This window comes from Mercurialis annua, linkage group LG1-X (assembly GCF_937616625.2).
Source record: "Mercurialis annua linkage group LG1-X, ddMerAnnu1.2, whole genome shotgun sequence".
Taxonomy (NCBI): Eukaryota; Viridiplantae; Streptophyta; class Magnoliopsida; order Malpighiales; family Euphorbiaceae; genus Mercurialis; species Mercurialis annua.
This window is the reverse complement of record NC_065570.1, coordinates 38,903,469-38,924,978: the sequence shown is the minus strand read 5'-3', so window position 1 is coordinate 38,924,978 and position 21,510 is coordinate 38,903,469.

Genomic DNA, 21,510 nt, shown 5'->3' with positions numbered 1-21,510 from the left:
CATGTAAATCTAGCCTAACCATTAACATCTCCATTTCTTTAAAGTAATCCTCAATATTCTTTGTACCTTGTCTTAAAAATTCAAGTTTTTGGTACAACTCTCTTTGATAATATAAAGGTACAAATCTTCTTTTCATTACATCCTTAAGAGCTACCCAACTATTAATAGCATTTTCTCCACTTCTGCGCCGAGCTATTACCATTTGTTCATACCACATAATGGCATATTCAGTAAAATGACTAACCACTAACTTCATTTGCTTCTCATCAGAAAAATTATGGCAATCAAAAATGAGATCTACCCTTTTCTCCCACTCCAAATAGGCTTCAGGGTTAGTCTTACCGGCAAAATTAGGAATTTGAAATTTGATGCTACCTAGTTTCTGTCCACATCATCGTGCTTATTATGCCAATTGCCACCATGATGACCATCTGGATTGCCTCTACCAATATTAGGGTTTCTCCTCGCACCGGGACCAGCAACAAATCCTCTACCTAAGTTAGGTTCATGCCGACCAAACTCATGATAATCGTCATAATCAACATGTAGATGATGCCCATTATTATGAACTTCCATGTTCACTCCCACATTAGGTACATTAGCTCTCCATTTATTGCATTTACACCCAAATTTGGAGCATTTTCCCTCACTTCTTGTCGATTTGCACCTACTGCCCCAGCAATTGCAGCAAGTTGCTCTTGCAAAGTCTGATTATTAAGCTCCATTCTTTCTAATCTTTCAACCAGATTAGCCATACTCCTTTGTACTCTTTCATTTTCTTGAAATTGTGCTAAAGGAATACCTTAATGAGGTAACCTAGTTGTATCATCACCAACTCGTTCACGCGTTGATCCACTTGACATAGTGACCCTGAAAAAGAAAGATGGCAGAATAGCAAAACAAAAAAATTAAGAGCAAACAGATTCCTCACACACTCCCTCACATGTTTGCACTCAAAAGATGGGGTTGTTCACTCGTGTTTAACACACAAAAATAATGATCTCACAAGGCTTAACTCACACCACTCAAGCTTTATATCAAGTATTCTTATTTGAATCAGTTCAACTACAAATTTCCAACCAAACCTTATGAAATACTAATAATCAAGTTTTAAATACTTAAAAAGCAAAAAAACGCAATATATATCAAGAAAACAGCAAATGTGTATCCAGATCAAAGAAAACAGAATTGAAAGAAAAGAAAACTCAAATGGAATCAAAAGACAAATAAAAGAAATATCTATATGCAAGAATATGTCTAGGAAACAAGAAAAAAAAGGCAAAGAAAAGAAATTTGGAAAGTAATCAAAGAAAGCCTAGAAAACTTTAATCTGATTTAAAAAGATCTTATATGGTGTCAATCTTTTCAAATTCGAATTTCTCAAATAAATCACTTAAAACAGCCTTAAACTCAATACAAATCCCCTTTAGATTAGAAAAAATAATAATTCAGAACTGATTTGCCAATTAATAACCCCTTTAATGCTCTTGATTTCCACCACTTCACTTGCACACATTAATTTTTGCAATCAAACTCACAAATATCAAAACCAACAAAAGACCTTATAACTTCTTCAAGATTTCAGATTCCTTTTCTCTCTTTTTTTTGTACTTCTTTTTTCTCTTTTTTTTTGATCTGAAATTTCAAGAACAGAATTTCAGATTCCTTTTCTCTCTTTTTTTTTGTTTTTTTTTTCTTTAAACAGCAAATTTAAGAACAAGAACACTAAATCAAACACATGAAATAAATGGATAGCCAACCTGATTTTCAAGAGCCAAAGCTCTGATACCAAATGATACGAACCTTCAGCGATAGGCTATACGAACTCTTAATGCAACGCCCAAGAACCCGTATAATCACTAACCTAAAAACCTAATACCTATCTGATTCAAAACCCTAGGATCACTCTAAATCAGATTATAAAGATCAAGTGTAAATAGAACCTAAAAGATTAAGTCTTTTAAATCCTAATTACTAGCACGCCACAAAGATTGATCAGATCTTTGATAAGTGAAAAGCATTCAATATGAATACAAGAATAAAACAAGGGTTTCTATGAAACAAATATCAATATATCATAATCTGATTGTAAAACCCCAAAACAAAGTATTTATAATGTCTCAGCCACCAATGGCATACTTGTAAATAAGTAAAATTCGAAATAATAAACTCTAGTCTTGAATATGGGCTTTAAGTATGTTATACAAAGTCTATTCTTCAGAATCTTCATTTGAATAAGTTTGAAGATTAGCCCAACCTTATATATAACCATTTAAGGTCTCTTCAAGCTTCTTGGCCCGTGACCTTGTAATTGGTCCTTGGGATAAACTCAGCGGATCTTGCATATGCATTCTGCCCTCTTCATCAAGCCCATCAAAATTAGCATCTTCAACCTTTTGAAGTCCTAGCCCATCCGTAACAATTTTCTTCAACAAACACATAAAGTTAAGGATTTTGATTTGCAATTTCATTTAAGATTACTTTTTGGGTGTTTAATGTTATATTTGAATATAATTAAATCAATTACATATAAATTAATCTTTTAATGAAAGATTTTATAAAAAAAAAATTCAAACCTAGTAATTGTTATAGGTTTGGAAGAACGGAAACATTGATAAAGTCGTGTGTCCCATTTTAGAAATATTTTAGAAACAGAAAACTAATAAGAAAATATTTCGGGCCGTTTTAATAAATAAAAGAAGTTAAATAGTTGTAGAAACAGTCCTAGAAAATTCTCAACATGTATCTTTTTATTCAATTATCCACAAATGTTTATTATTCACATTATTTATAATAAATTTTATCTTCTTTTTTTTTTTTGAATTTAATTATATTTGATTTATCTTATTAATTGGCATAAATATATAGATAAAATTTAATGTATATAGCATTTTATAATTTCTAATATTATATATATCTCTCTATTTTTATTATTTACACGTTTCCTACACGTTTCGTGTCTTTCATTTTAAAAAAATATCGTTTCCCCATGTCCGTTCTGTTTCGTTTCCATGCTACTTAGATTATAGGGTATTATCGTTTTAAACAATTAATATTGATGAAAAGAATGTTTTCACAAAATATAAATGCATCTGTATACATTTTTTGTTACGATGTAATATACATTATACTTTATGTATATTGCCATTGAAGTGATACTGCAAAATACTAAAATTATCCTGTATTGTTTTTTTTTTAAATATGCAAGGTTTATCAATGGAAAATATATTGATATACATTATTAATAGAAATCATAATGCCTGTAGACAAGAGGACCTTCTAAGATCGTTATCAAATATCCCAAGGAACATTTGAATCAAAGTCGTGAACGAGATACAAATTCCTATCTTAAGCATGCCACAAGAAGTGTTCAAATTCTTGATAAATGTTGTACTCTAAATCTAGAATACTATTCTTCAAGAAATATGCAAAAGAACATGAAAGATTTTATTATGAATATGATATTCTTCATTCAACAATAGATCCCCCTTTATAAAGTAGTGGGTAGCTTAAAAAATAAGTAAACTAATTATTACAATTCCTAAATAAGATATATTTCTAATTTAGAATTAAATCAAATTAGAATATTTCATAAGATGCCCCTCTTAAATAGGAATGAAACATGTAAAGTGTTAGTAGTATGTGTCCTAGGGCCATTTTGTATTTATACATGTATAAACAAATCGCATTGCAATGATATATATGTTTTATTTGAACTAAGTGTCTCATCAACTAAGTGTTTATTTATTACGTATTGTCCTTATCACATTATGATAGAATCTATTATTAAGGTGTTAAGAATATGAGTGACAAATTATATTATATAAGTGATCTAAATAACCGTTCACGATTGATGGGGTCATATGAATAAGGGCATCACATTATCCCGGAAAGATCATTACCTCTATTTATTCTCCTGATTAGTAAAGAGTTACTAATTATAGGAAGTAGTGAGTCTCATACTATTTAATGAGGATCAGAATTAATATGTAGACACTCAAGGTATTGAGTGAGTCGAACAAAGTGACGCTAGATGACTTATACATGGTATTTAATTAAAGTCAATTTAATGTCATCTAGTTCATAATTGTACATATGTCCTTTAACTTACAGTGACACTATCTTGTATTTAGGTGATTAGAGTTTGATACTCCTTAAATCTAGATCTTTCATGAGCTAGGGCCGTGGGATGTGTTGGCTCTAATTAGTTGTATATGGAGATAGGAGTTTAACCTAGAAAGGATTCATCGCTCTGGATGAACGGAGATATGATTATATGCAATCTCGAATTATTCTTGATGGATGACATAACCTGCGCATGTGTATATGACTTACTTAGAAAGTTGTTTCTAATGGAAGTCATATTTATCAAGAATTAGAATTGAGAGATGAGGTCATATGATCAAGACAAACTGTGTTTGACTTAACCGTGACTCTAGCTGAGATCAAAATATTAGATGAAGGGAATTTTGAGTGTACGGTATTATGAATATTGGTTCATAAAGAATGCATCGAAACATTCATCTCTATTTGGGGGTCGTGATATGTTACTAGAAGTCACTCTTTATCTACGAGAATTTATAATTAATTGGGATTTAATTATTTAATATAAAAAAAGCGTTTCTTATGACTCTCGTTGTCTTATAGAAGTGAGCCTAGTTTGTCAAACACAATAAAGTGTGCAACCGATTGATTTTTACGAAAGATCAATTTCATATAGATACTAGCATATCTCGGAAATTAATCTAAGATGAATAACATGTACAAATTAGGACTAATTTGTAAGAGTTATAAATTAGTAGGAACCTAATTGTATTTATCCAAGTTAATTTAGGGACTAATTTATAAGAGTTATATATTAGTAGGAACCTAATTATATTTTAACAAAATTTTATGATTAGAAGGTTTAAGTAATTAATTAGTGTAATTAATGATACTTAAAGCACTAATCATAAATTAGTGGAATGATGATGCAATATAGTGATGTTATGGAGATGATGTCACAAGTGACACATATATAGCTAGGTGTCACATGGTGTCAATACCTTAACTACATATGCAACACTTGTCTTGCCATGTGTCTTATGGACACTAAACCTCCAAGCCTATATATAGTTATTAGATGTTAAGGCAAAACATAAACATCTCACTACAACACCAAATTATAGAGAGAGAAAGATACTTGAAGTAGTTCAAGTAGTCATCAATCACGGGAAAAATTTGGCAACTTTTTTCATACATCCGAGCAAGGACGTAATCGCGGCGAGAGTTTGAGCTTAGGACTTCTCGGCAAGAGGAACTCTTGTGTATTACTTCAAGGCGAGGATTCAATCGGACGCATACTCGTGTGGACGAGTTTGAGATCGCCATACTTTCGGGACTACAAGAATCGTTGGAGAATCGACATAGGTATTCTTCTTACGATTCCTAGATGCGTGCTTTAATTACTAAATAATACGACGATCCATTTGTTGTTGGTATGATCAACTTCAGGATCCGGATTGTTAGAATTTCAATTTTGAATTGAAATATACGATCCGGACCCTCGCGTACCACTGCGCCAATAGTGGTATCAGAGCCACCGTATCATCGAGTATTAACGCTTTACAATTGAATACATGTATAAATAATCATGGACTTAGGAATTATTATTGGGCATGTAATTTATAATTCGGAGGGCTTAGGTCTTTTTGCAAAAACGAACAAACGCTATTGTAATATTAATTACATTTGATTAAATTATGTCTAGGAGATTGGTACTTTATGAGGTGGTCCACTCGTGACCCTCCAATCTATCTTGCGAATTTTGCTAATGTGATTATTTAACACAATAAGTGACTTTCTTGTGCATTATGTTGTTATCAACGAAACGTGCGAAAAATGCGAAATCGAAAAATAAAACCGGAAAAAAATTATTTTTTTTCATAAAAAACCGAAATGCTAAAAAAGGGGTTTTACACTCGGAAAAAAGTTTAAGACTCGAAAAAAAAACGTATTTTTTTAGGATCAATGATCATTTGAGGATTTCGGAGGTTATAGGATGATTCATTGATACCTCAAGAAAGCAGATATTACATAGTGAATGATTAGGGAATCATTTCCGAGATATGTAATAGTTTGCTCATTCTTTTGTGGCTAAAGAATGAGACCTAGAAAATCTATCATCATACATGTGTGATTGCATGATTCATTTTAGCTTTAATATGTATGAAATGCATGCTAAAATGTGTTGTGTGCTTAGTGAGACCGGAATAATGTAAAACCCTAAAAAATCTTCCTAAAAAGTTGAAAGATTAAGTTTATTTTCGTTAATCTTTAAATTGATTTATCAATGGCTCTCCATTGGAGCAATAAACTAACACACTTTGAGTTATCATCTTGTCGGCTATGGATACATTGGGATGAGATGATATCGTCAAGAGATGTTGTTGAGTTTATTGTTAAGCATGAGATGTTACGGGTGTAGTCGATATAATATACGGCGAGAAAGGCAATTAGGCGTACCTGAGTCGTATATTATTCAAATCGATACATCTTAGTTGATTTAATGGGTTAAACTTAACTAATGTGGAAACCTAAGAATATCATTAAGTACTTGAAGATGAAAGCATTAGGAGCCGGAACTGATTGAACCTCATATAAGATATGATGAACAAGTAGTTGTTCACTTATATATCATTTTCATCCCAAAAATAACATTAAGTACTTGAAGGAAAGATAAATGAATATAAAAAATCAATCACCTGCATGAAATCTTTTCCAACAAAGATTTACATTTCCTATTTTGGAAGTGTAGGATTCAAAAAAGATAGTGGGAGGCCATTTTGATAAAGACCAAATCATTATGGTTAAATATACAAGACAATAATACTAATTAGAGATATTTGCTATCCATAGGTTGATAAGATAAGATGAAATCGAATCCGTTAAGTAGCATTCTCGACAATAATTGATTAGTGGGTCCTAACTTTGTTGATTGGTTAAGAAATCTCAAAATAGTTTTTGCAAGTGAACACATAACATATGTTCTTGAGGCAAATGCTCCAGGACCATTGCCGGTTGAGGCATCTCCTAAGGAACATGAGGCATTGTACAAGTGGAAGTTAGATGACGAATAAGCCAAGTGCTACATGTTGGCATCTATGAATAACAAGTTGCAAAAGCAACACGAGAAATATCCGAGAGCCCGCGAAATATTGTTTCACTTACAAGAGTTATATGGTGAATCAAGTCGTCCTGATAGATATTAGATATCTAAGCAATTATTTCGAGCAAAGCTCTCCGAGGGAAAGGATGTTGGAGAACATGTGAACATGATGATTCGATGTATCGAACGTCTAGAGGGTCTAGATTTCATCATGGACTTCAATCTCCAAACGGATATGATCCTCCAATCCCTTCCGAAATTATATAGTAATTTCATCACGAATTACTATATGAATCGGATAGAATGTACACTTGCCGAGTTATCAAGCATGTTGATAACCACTCAAAAGAACAATGTTAAGGGAAATGAAGTTTCTATTGTGGTTGCTTCTTCTAGTAAGACTAAGAAGAAAAAAACTAAGAAGAATGTTTTGAAGGCCCAAAAGGCCATTGCAAAAAAGAAGGGCACCTCAGATAACGAAGGAAAGTGTTTCTTTTGTGAGGGCGAGGGACATTGGAAACGAAATTGCCCCAAATATAAGGAATCTAAGGGTAAGAACAAGAAGAATGAAAATCTCGGTGATGGTATGTTTATTTCTTGTTCTTTCAATTCCAATAACGATAGCTCGTCCAAAGCTTGGGTATTAGATACCAGAGCTAGTTCTCACATTTTTTCATCCTTACAGGATCTAGCAAATGAGAGGAAGTTGGACAAGGATGAAGTGATCTTGAATCTTGGAAATAACACAAGTGTTGTGGCTAATGTTATAGGATCGCCTTCTATTTTCTTGTATAAGCATGTTTTGTATTTAAACAATGTTTTGTACTTACCAAAAGCTTATAGAAATATTATGCCTATTTCTTGTATGACAAGATTAGGATGTGATTTTCTATTTACAAAGGATGTTTGTAAAATTATCTATAATAATGAAATCGTTGGTTATGGTTATGTACAAAATGGTCTTTATTGTTTAAATGAAGATGTCCGTAATACAAATAATGTTTTAGAAGTAAATACCGTAAGTGATCGAACCTCGAAACAACTTTGGTACTTACGATTAGGACATATTGCGGAAGATAGACTTAAAAAGTTGGATAAGATGGGAATATTGTGCGATCTTGATTCTGCATCAATTTCGACTTGTGAGTCATGTCTTAAAGGCAAGATGACCCGATCACCCTTTGTTGGACAAAGTGGTAGAGCCAAAGATGTTTTGGAGATCATACATAGTGATGTATATGGACCATATAAAGAAATGGCACGAGGTGGTTATTTATACTTCATTACCTTCACCGATGATTTATCACGATATGGATATGTTGTTCTTATGAAGAACAAGACTGAAGCTTTTGAAAAATTCAAAAATTTCAAAATGAAGTAGAAAACCAAATTGGAAAAAGTATTAAAATCCTTCGATCTGATCAAGGAGATGAATACTTGAGTACGAAATTTGGTACATTCTTAAAAGAATGCGGTATTATTTCCCAACGGACTCCTCCAGGAACACCACAATTGAATGGTGTATCAGAACGGAGGAATCATGCATTGTTAGACATGATACAATCAATGATGAGCTATATTGATTTATCCATTTCATTATGGGGTCATACACTTCTTAGCGCAAATTATATTCTAAATCGAGTTTCAACTAAATCCACTTCGAGAATACCGTATGCTATATGGTAGGATAAGGAACCAAGTCTTAAGCATATTAAGATTTGGGGACGTTCGGCATACATTTAAAAGTTGATAACCGACAAGTTGGAATCGAGATCAATCATGGGAAGGTTCGTTGGTTATCTTAAAGACAGTGTAGGCTATTATTTCTATATTCCGTCCGAACAAACAATTAAGGTTAGTTGGGATTCCCAATTTCTTGAAAAAGAGTTTATTCAAGAAGATGGCAAAGGAAGGAATATAGAATTAGACGAGGAATCATCTAAAGACCAACAAAATGATACAATGGAAACTGATCAAACCCATAGTGAACCAGAATTAGTAAAATCTACAGAAACACCTCGAAAATCAAGTAGAGTATCTCATCCACCAAAGAGATATGGTTTTCTTCATGATATACAAAAGTTGTTTATTCATGGAGAAAATGATCAAATTGTTGATCCTTCTACTTATGAGGAAGCTATATGTGATATAGATTCTTCAAGATGACTTGAAGCTATGAAATCCAAACTGGATTCCATGTACAGTAACCAAGTTTGGGAGCTAGTTGATCCACCCGAAGGTATTATACCAATAAGGAACAAACGAATCTTAAAGCATAAAATTGGTGCTAATGGAAAAGTGGAAACTTTTAAAGCTAGACTTGTTGCGAAAGGGTTTCGCCAGAGGCAAGGAGTCAATTATGAAGAGACTTTCTCGCCGGTATCCATGCTTAAGTCCATCCAGATTCTTCTTGCCATAGCTGCACATTTAGGTTATGAGGTTTGGCAAATGGATGTCAAGACCACATTTCTTAATGGACATATTGAGGAGGAAATCTATATGGAACAACCTAAGGGTTTTGAATGCGAAGAAGGTTCCAAGTTGTGTAAGCTAAAACGATCCATATATGGATTGAAGCAAGCTTCGAGAAGTTGGAATCGTCGTTTTGATGAAGCTGTAAAGAGTTACGAGTTTATCGAAAACAAAGGTGAACTATGTGTTTAAAAGAAGGTTAGTGGGAGATGATACTTTATTAATAGGAAATGATGTCGGTATGTTAACCTCTGTAAATCTTTAATTATCCAAAACTTTCTCCATGAAAGACCTCAGAGAAGTGACTTACATTCTCGGTATTAGACTCTATAGAGATACATCTAAGAGAATGATTGGTCTCTCCCAAAGGCTCTATTTAGAAAAGATATTGAAAAAATTCAATATGGAAAATTCTAAGAGAGGATAGAATCCTATTAGACGTGAAATTCACCTTTCGAAGGATATATCTCTAAAGAATTTCGAAGAAAGAGATGAAATGGCAAAGATACCATATGCTTTAGCAATTGGTAGTCTTATGTACGCTATGTTGTGTACGAGGCCAGATATTGCCTTTGCAGTTAGTTTGACTAGCTGATATCAATCCAATCCAGGTTCAGGACACTGGATGACAGTTAAGAATATCTTTAAGTACTTGAGAAGAACTAATGATATGGTCTTAACATATGGAGGAGGTGATCTTAAAATAAACGGCTTTACAGATTCTGATTTTCAATCAGATATAAACGATCGTAAGTCTATATCTGGATTCACATTCACTTGTAATGGAGGAGCAGTGAGTTGGAAGAGTTCCAAACAAGAAACCAATGCAGATTCCACTATAGATGCTGAGTATATTGCGGCATCAGATGCTGCAACGGAAGCTGTTTGGATTAAGAAGTTTGTTTCTGAACTTGCTGTGGTTCCTACCATTGAGTCGTCGGTTCCTCTTTTCTGCGAAAACAATGGTGCTATAGCCCAGGCAAAGGAACCCCGGTCTCACAAAAAATCCAAACACATAGAAAGGTGATATCATATTATCCGAGAAATTGTTGGAAAAGGAGATGTCTCTCTAAAAGATAGCATCAGCCGATGACACGGATGACCCACTGACAAAGCCCATGACCCAGAGTCAATAAGATTTACTTCTTGAGAAGATGGGGCTTAGATATAGTAGCCAATGGCACTAGTGCAAGTGGAAGATTGTTAGTAGTATGTGCCCTAGGGCCATTTTATATTTTTAATTATATAAACAAATCCCATTGGCAATGATATATATGTTTTATATGAACTAAGTGTCTCATAAACTAAGTGTTTATTTATTACATATTGTCCTTATCACTTTGTGATAGAATTTATTCTTAAGGTGTTCAAAAATATGAGTGACCTATTATACAAGTGATCTAAATAACCGTTATCGATCGATGATGTCCTACGAATAAGGGCATCACATTATCCCGGAAAGATCGTTAGCTCTATTTATTCTCCTGATTAGTAAAGAGTTACTAATTATATGAAGTAGTGAGTCTCATACTACTTGATGGGGATCAGAATAAATATGTAGACACACAAGGTATTGAGTGAGTCGAACAAAATGACGCTAGATGACTTATACATGGTATTTCATTAAAGTCAATTTATCATCTAGTTCATAACTGGAAGCACGGAAACGTTGATAAAGTCATGTGTACCGTTTTAGAAACCGAAAAGTAATAAGGAAACATTTCGGGCCGTTTTAATAAATAAAAAAAGTTAAAAGAGTTGTAAAAACAGTCCCATAAAATTCTCAACATATATCTTTTTATTCAATTATCCACAAATGTTTATTATTCACATTATTTACAATAAATTTTGTCTTCTTTTTTTGATTTAATTATATTTGATTTATCTTATTAATTGGCATAAATATATAAATAAAAGTTAATGTATATAGCATTTTATAATTTCTATTATTATATATATATCCCTCTATTTTTATTATTTACACATTTCCTCCACATTTTGTGTCTTTCATTTTAGAAAAATATCGTTTCCCCATGTCCGTTCTGTTTCGTTTCCGTGCTACTTAAGTTATAGGGTAGTATCGTTTTTATTAATTAAAATTGATCAAAAGAATGTTTTCACAAAATATAATGTAATTATATACAATTTTTGTTTCAATGTAATATACAATATACTTTATGTATATTGTCATTGAAGTGATACTGCAGAATACTAAAATTATCATGTCTTGGTTTTTCTTAAATATGCAAGGTTTATCAATGAAAAATATATTGATATTAATACATTACTAATAGAAACCCTAATGCCTGTAGACAAGAGGACCTTCTAAGACCGTTATCAAAAATCCCAAGGAACATTTGAATCAAAGTCGTGAACGAGATACAAATTTCTATCTTAAGCATGCCATAAGAAGTGTTCAAATTCTTGATTAGTGTTGTACTCTAAACCTAGAATACCATTCTTCAAGCGATATGCAAAAAAACATGAAAGATTTTATTATGAATATGATATTCTTCATTCAACAATAGATCCCCATTTATACAGTAGTGGGTAGCTTGAAAAATAAAAGTAAACTAGTTATTACAATTCCTAAATAAGATATATTTCTAATATAGAATTAAATCAAATCAGGATATTTTATAAGATGCCCCTCTTAAATAGGAAAGAAACAGGTAAAGTGTTAGTAGTATGTGCCCTAGGGCCATTTTGTATTTATACTTGTATAAACAAATCCCATTGGCAATGATATATATGTTTTAATTGAACTAAGTGTCTCATGAACTAAGTGTTTACTTATTACATATTGTCCTTATCATAATGTGATAGAATCTATCCTTAAGGTGTTAAGAATATGAGTGACAAATTCTATTATATAGGTGATCTAAATAACCGTTCACGATCGATGGGGTCCTATGAATAAGGGCATCACATTTTCCCGGAAAGATTGTTACCTCTATTTATTCTCCTGATTAGTAAAGAGTTACTAATTATAGGAAGTAGTGAGTCTCATACTACTTAATGGGGATCAGAATAAATATGTAGACACTCAAGGTATTGAGTGAGTCAAACAAAGTGACGGTAGATGACTTATACATGGTATTTCATTAAAGTCAATTTAATGTCATCCAGTTCATAATTGTTCATATGTCCTTTGACTTGCGATGACACTATCTTGTATTTAGGTAATTAGAGTTTGATACTCCTTAACCCTAGATCTTTCATGAGCTAGGGTCGCGGGATGTGTTGGCTCTAATTAGTTGTATATGGAGATAGGAGTTTAACCTAGAAAGGATTCATCGCTCTGGATGAACAGAGATAGGATTCTATGAAATCTCGAATTATTCTTGATGGATGATAAAACCTGCGCATGTGTATATGACTTACTTAGATAATTTTTTTCCAGTGGAAGTCATATTTATCAAGAATTAAAATTTAGAGATGAGGTCATATGATCAAGACAAACTGTGTTTGACTTAACCGTGACTCTAGCTGAGATCAAAATATTAGATGAAGGGAATTTTGAGTGTACGGTATTATGAATATTGGTTCATAAAGAATGCATCGAAACATTCATCTCTATTTGGGGGTCGTGATATGTTGCTAGACGTCTTTCTCGATCTACGAGAATTAATAATTAAATGAGATTTAATTATTTAATATAAGAAAGGCGTTTCTTATGACTCTCGCTGCCATATAGAAATGAACCTAGTAAGTCACATAATATTAAATGTGCGGCCGATTGAGTTTACGGAAGATCATTTTCATATAGATACTAGCATATCTTGAAAATTAATCTAAGATAAAAAACATGTATAAATTAGGGACTAATTTGTAAGAGTTATAAATTTGTAGGAACCTAATTGTATTTATCCAAGTTAATTAGGGACTAATTTATAAGAGTTATAAATTAGTAGGAACCTAATTATATTTTTACCAAATTTTATGATTAGAAGGCTTAAGTAATTAATTAGTGTAATTAATGATACTTAAAGCACTAATCATAAATTAGTGGAATGATGGTGAAATATAGTGATGTCATGGAGATGATGTCACAAGTGACAGTAGTTAGGTGTCACATGGTGGCAATACCTTAACTACATATGCAACACTTGTCTTGCCATGTGTCTTAAGGACACTAAACCTCCAAGCCTATATATAGTTCATGGATGTGAAGGCAAAACATAATACCATAAGCAACATCTCACTACAACACCAAGTTGTAGAGAAAGGAAGATACGTGAAGGAGTTCAAGTATTCATGAATCACGGGAAAAACTTGGCAACATTTTTCATACATCCGAGCAAGGACGTAATCGCGGCGAGAGTTTGAGCTTAGGACTGGTCGGCAAGAGGAACTCTTGTGTATTACTTCCAGGCGAGGATTCAATCGGACGCATACTCGTGTGGACGAGCTTGAGGTCGCCGTACTTTCGGGACTACAAGAATCGTTGGAGAATCGACATAAGTATTCTTCTTTTGATTCCTAGATGCGTGCTTACATTACAAAATGATACGAAGATTCATTTGTTGTTGATATCAACTTTAGTATCCGGATTGTTAGAATTTTGATTTTGAATTGAAATATACGATCCAAACCCTTGCGTCCCAGTGCGTCAATATAAAGCTTTTTGAAAGTCAAATGCATTATTTTTGCTTGCTAAAATCATACACCCTTATTACCAAATATCTCCAAGACCAGCTTCCTTGACTGTAGATACCAATCAAATCAAATCTTAATTTGTCATGACCCGAATTTCAGCCGAAATCTCGAGCCAAGACCGGCGCTAGGGAATTGGAGTGGTTGCTCCGAAACCCCTAGCAAGCTGAAAAACCATTACAAATCTTTTCCAAATCATGATCATATATCACATATAATATGTTTTAGAAAATATTCAAAATCTCTCTCATTTAACAAAAACTCATTTCTGAAAACGAGTTCGTAAAATCCTGATTGTCTTTTAAGAAATCAGAGCGCAAATATCAATCTCCTATGACGTACGTGCTTTGTTTCCAATACAATGCTAAAATGCTTTTAACATAAAACTAGTGTACCTCTTTAAACAACGGGTACAAGCATTTTAGAAAACACGAAGCTTCAAAATCATATACATACGTAGTAGTTGAAATCAGAGTTTATTAAAATAAGATGAACTATTGTAAACAGAAAGACAGACTTCTCGATACCCAACTACTTGCAGCTCTAGAGGTATGGTTGATATTGACTTCTAGAATGATTATAGAAGTCCGACCTCGAACCTTGATATCCTGGAAGGTAAATATTGGGGGGGTTGGGGGGGTCAGAAATATAAATATTTTTGAGTAAGTCTACACTTCAATAGTTGAATATTAAAATCGCATATATAAGAATTAATTATATATAAAAGTATTACCAATTAGTCGATCCAGATGAAACCCTAGTCCTTTCACTTTCGAATGTTTATATTGTTATATGAACTACAATGTATGCCTCCTTGTTTAATACAGGATGGACCGTTAACTCTATCACAACCATCTTAACTCTGTATAGGGTTGCTGGGCCATAAACTAAATTATTGCCGCCTCAGGATTACCCGTTAGGTCTAGGTAGCCAACTTTGCACTGCCATATGACCTAATTCAACGTGCATATGCTTATAATACTTTCAACTCGATCTACTTTATTAACACAGGTGATCATACAGTTCTATTATTGCCTAATAGATAGTTCGTTCCAATGGATCTCTTTTGGTTCAATTATACCAGTGCAATTTGTTATTTATATTAGTTTAAATATAAATATTCAAAAGTAAAAACCACAAAGTAAACTCACAGAACCGATATCCCCAAGCCATGTGCTACTCGTAGCCCACTAGTCAAACACCCTAGTGTTCGGACTTGGCAGATTGATACTCGTCGTATCTAGTTGGAACTCAAATGTCAAAACATAATTAGACCATAACTTCCTAACTTTAGTCCTATAGTATAAACGATAGACTTAAACACGAATCACGTATATAAACGACTCTATAAACAAAACATATAAACTAATTTTGATGTTGAACTTTTCGTTGAAATTATAATACCACTCTTGGTATAAACCATAATTCCATTTATCATTAATCACTTTGATTAATGTGTAGGTATTAAAACGTTGTAACGTTTTAATAAACCGAACACCTTTTACTTTGCAGAAACGTTTTAACTTGTAAAACATCCAAGTTCACTTTTAGAAGTCCGTTTAATCGAATTTGAGTGTACGACTCGAAACAAAAACAAAATGTCCAGGTGCCAACTTATCGGCGTCGCTGCGCGTCCATATAGAGGGGCATGTACACAAGGATGTGCACTCGCACATCCTTTGCTAAGGATGTGCGCCCGCACAGCTTGGTTGTGCACTCGGACAACCGTTGCTTAGGCTGTGCACCCGCACAACCACGGGGACACTCCTCGGGCTAAACCGACGTGCTTCAATTCAATTTATCCGCTCCGCACACTAAATAATACTCCAAACAGTTCAATTCCGCAATCGGAACGTGAAATTGATTCGAATTCGATCGATACGATAACCACTATAACTTTAACTAGTCGTAAGCTCGCGCATTTGCGCGGAATCTAATTAATATTTAGTTAAAATAATTAGTATTAGTAAAAAAATCATACAAATAATAACAAAAACCTAATTTGTAAATTAATTAAATAAAATTAAATAAAAATTTATTCTTAAATTCTAATAATTAATTATTTTAAATATTAAATATTTATGATATAGTTTTAATATTTTTATAATTTGTTTATCCTCGTGCATTTGCACGGATGAAAATTAACATTTAATTTTAATAAAAAAACAATTAATACAAACAATGTTAAAAACCTAGAAAAATGTATTTTATGAATTATAAAACAAAACAAAATAAAAACACATTTTAGTAATTCTAAAAATAAATTGTTTTAAAAGTATGATTAATGTCTTAAGAAAAACCAACCATTTGCAAATGAGATCAATTCTAATTGATGCTTTTCAAATCATTATTTGTTATGACAAATTTAGTCTTTATAAAAAAAATTATTTCATTTTTTACTACATATGTCACAAATGACTAAACATACTTTAATCAAACTTACTAAACATGTCACTCAAATAAAACTGAATTTTCTCTCGCTCTTAATGCTATGTATAAGCTAATTAAATAAATTTTACCAGTCAATAACACGCTTTGCCGTGATATATTAGCATATTTAATTAGAATATGCTTAGTCATATCACATGACATACATATGACAAATATTTGAATTATTTTAAAAATGATTATAATTGTCTAAACAAATATTAAAATCGGTCAAATGAAGCGATTTTAAAAATATTAGTGGAACCTAATCTTACCTGCGAATATTTAACTTTTTTTAAGTATTGTAGGTTTTTAAGTATTAAATATTTATGATACATTTAGAGACTATATGTATCATAAATATGTGTTCGATAACCGTATAGACAGATGCTCCATACTTATTTTTTATAATATGAGACTTCGTTAAATTACGAACTCCTTGTACTATGTTTTCTGCAAAAAAAAAGATTAATGAATTACAATAATAAATAAAATATTTTTATTATTAGCTCTTTTATTTTGTAATGTCATGTAATATTATTTCTTTTTACATTACATATGAATTTATAAAGAAACGAATGATTTAGATTCTTTGTATAATCTAAAGTTTATGTTGAAAAATAAAATTTGGATGATCAGTAAAAAATATATTTAATTAGATTAATTTTTTATAATTATATACAATATTTTTTGTGTTATACTTACATATTTTAAATTGGTTTATATCTATTGGAAATGTCGAAAAATATGAAGTTGCTATATATATTTGTTCTCGTATCTAGGTGTATATTTGTCATTTGTTATAAGTAAAAGGAAATTAAATAAAGATTATACCACAAAAACTATACAATTAACAATTAATATAAGCAAATTCATAAATTAATTAAACATTATAATATGAAAAACAACATAATTAGTAATTAATATAAATGTATTCATAAATTAACTAAATATTATATTCATCAAAAAAATTAATTAAAAATTATAAGACAGATAACAATATAATTAATAAATGATAAAATTACATTCATTGAATTATTTAGTACATGCTGCTAGGAGTATTAAACTTGAATGATGTGATATTTTGAGTGAACTATTGACAATATAAATAATTTGTTCAATATCGCAAAACTAATATATGAGCTCTTAAAATTTTATAATTCATAAAAACCAAATTTGAATAAAATTTAAATTTATCATGTTTATGAATAGGTTAATTATATATACGGAAAGGCTAAAAATTTGTAATGCAATAGGTTTATTAAGTGTTAAAATAGTTTTAATAAAAAAAAGTGTTAGAGTTGTCTTAGGATTGCGACTAAAATGTACTTTTATTTCAATTTGTATTTGATTAGTAATACCTATTAATTAGTAGATAGCTTTAATCTTGTGAATTGAAATAATATCAAAAGTAACTTAACTAAAAAATCCATAATTGATCATGTTTCTCCTTATATGAGCATCTTCTTCTAATTCAATTCTTTAGACTGCTCATGATCTGGATGGCATCTTTTACAATATGACTATTCATTTGTAATTTCTGGAGTTTTCTTAATTATTTAACTTGTACCAAAAACAAAACCATAAATGAATTTATAAAAAAAATCTTAATTACAATAAAAATTTAAAGTCACCGTCGGGTTCCTTACGTTCTTCTATCTTGTGCATCATTTTTTATGTTTAGTAAAGATTGTTTAGAAGCAACTGGTATACTAATGATGATCTTGTTGTGCGCTATTGAAGATTAGAATTACGTGCTAAAAAATACATACAAAAAGACTCGTTTAACATAAATTAAAATCAAACTAATTCTTAAAAACATTAAGTAAACTATATACATAAAAAAAAGCGCAAATTTGAATCAAAGTCTCTCTAATCTATCTTTGTATAGAGTTGAATGAACATATCAAAGTCTCTCTAATCTCTCTAATCTATCTTTGTATAGAGTTTTATAATTTCAGTTAAATTGTTCATGAAGATGCATAATACTTACAGCTTGCAACCACCAATTTGGTTAACAATTTGAAGTTATAATATATACATAAATTTATCCATTGGACATTTTTATGTAAAACGTGAGACTTTAAAATATAAAATAAATAATATCTGATGCTCCATATCCCATAAATAGTTCTAACTGTATACGAACAATAATCAATTTTATATCGGATGGTTTATTTTAATTTGCTTTTGCTAAACAAATCATAATCCAAAATACTCCAACTCTTAAATTTCTAATAAAAATATAATAATTAAAGAAAATTAAAAAGCATAACCTTTCTAATTTTAAAGAAACAGATGCTCGATTAAACAATCTAAAATCAATAACAATTAAAAACTTATATATTAATATCTTGAAACATAGAGTTGGTAATTATTCTAATAAAAGTTTCTATTTCAAAAGTTATCAAAATATTTTATAATAAAAAAACTCACCCTTGCTTTGTTTACCATTTGTTTGTTAAACCCTCCTTCATATGGAATAAATATTCAGTGCTGGTGATCCATTTATTGGTGAAAAATAAAGATAATATTAAAAGAAGAAGCTATGATTGATGTATAAGTATCGGTGTTCATATTGACAGTAAATATAATAGGTAGTTTATATGAATTAGGAGATCAACATGAAATAGAAATCCTGATTAAAATTTAATTGAAAATAATTAAATTAAAATAAGTCTTTTAAAAAATATGGGAACTAATGAGAAGACTATATTTGGTGAGAATCAATGAGAGGCCTCCGTTGGTCCTCTCAATTATATAATATATAGGTATAGATATAGATATATAAATAGATATATATTTTTTGGTTAAATTCAATGTTATAAACTCATTAAATATATGATCAATAATAATATTGTCAGTATTGAATCATCCAAATATGATTGAACGTGGATAACTAATGATGTAAAATGTCCAATATATGAATGAATGTAGAGGATGTAAGCTGGTTAAATAAGAGAGAAAAATGATGGATAAAATTAAGATAGTTTTGCCAATAAAATAAATAGTTGAGTGTTATTTGTTCGGTTAAATGAGAGAAAAATGATGGACGGAATAAGGATAGTACTTTAATTAATCAATAAAATTATATAGAGTGGGAAAATCGCCCCAATATATAAAGAGATGTAGTTTAGTAAAAATTAATTACTACAATTACAAACCTAGTAATATTAGGATGTAAGCTTGAAGTTAAGTATGTCTATTGAAAATCAATTAAAAATAATAAAATTAAAATAAGAATTTTAATAATGTTGGAAATTCTGAGGATGCTCTATTTGGTGGGAATCAATGAGAGACTTTCGTTGGTCCTCTCAATTATATAATATATAGATTATAATCCAAATTATAAATAACCAAAAACAAATTAACAGTTATTACCTTTAATACATGCATATTATTATAGAAATCGAAGTCGGAATCGACAAACGGATCGAACAAAGCAAAACCCTAATTTCTCATTGCTCTAGAGAGGAAGCAGCTCATATCATTTCTTGTGAAATGAAGAAATGGGTTTGCTGTGTATAATTCATTCAAATGAATGAATATATATTATTAATGTCTAAAGTACGCTTTTGTACTACCTTAATTATGCACTTTAATCCAATTTTTTAATTAGTCGTCCATAGGTAAAACTAAGACTAATTCTAAATTTTGCGAAACTTTACCCAAAAATCCAATAAAATATAAAACGAATAAAAATATAAGCTTTTCTTAAAATAATTTCGTGAATATTGACATCAAAAATATTCACTCGGGAAGTATATATTATTTTATATTAATTTATAAGTTTTTCTTTAATCCCGATAAATCCGATTATTAAAACTTAAATTCCCAATTTAAATTTTAAACTCCTATAATTATGATACACTTTTAGGGATACTTATAAATTAATTTTACGCTTAAATTTAATTTACGTAAACTCGGTTCATTAAATCACTTTTCGTAATTTAATTATTGACTTAGTCAAATTTGACTTTTATCCTTCGATAATTAAATTATGTCTTTCATGAATAGTTTTCTTAATATTTGAACTTCAAATATTATTTTTAATATTTTGATTATCCAAATTTGACCTCGTGACATATTTTATTTACTTAAAATTATGGGGTGTTATAATAATAACCCGAATACAAATCCTTATAGTAAACCCTAATATTAACCCTAATATATTACTAGTAACGATAATCTTAAATCCTGATACAAACTCTTAGCATTAACCTTAATAATATCCCATATTATAAACGCTAACAAAAACTTTAATACTAACCCGGATACGAATTCTTAAGACTAAAAACGACATTTTTCTTGTGAGCAGAAGCTCTATCATGGGCGTGACAGAGGCTTGTCACTGGCGTGAAATGTGTCACAGGCGAGACATGTGTCACGGGCGTGACATGTACGTGTCACGGGCGTGACATGACACTGCAGGATTCGCAAACGTCTATAAATAGACCCTTTACTTGAACCACTTTGCCCCCATTCTTACCAAAACCCTAAAAACAATCTAATACACCGATTTTACAATTTTCCATCATTATCCCATGTCCTTTGGTGAATTCAAACAATAAAAGTGTGATTTTACATCATATTCGCAAGATCTGCGCGATTCCTACGTTGTGTTCTTCGTTGGAATGTTGGCAGCTTTGTATATTTCCGTCCATAACCTATTCCTTGGGTGTAATCTTTGGTTAACCTTGTTTTTTTTTATCATTGTAAGGTAATATTTTTCATCCATTTTGATTTGACGAATCGATAAACACGTTGTTTGCTTAGAATTGCTTGATTTAGGATTTTTGTTGATTAAA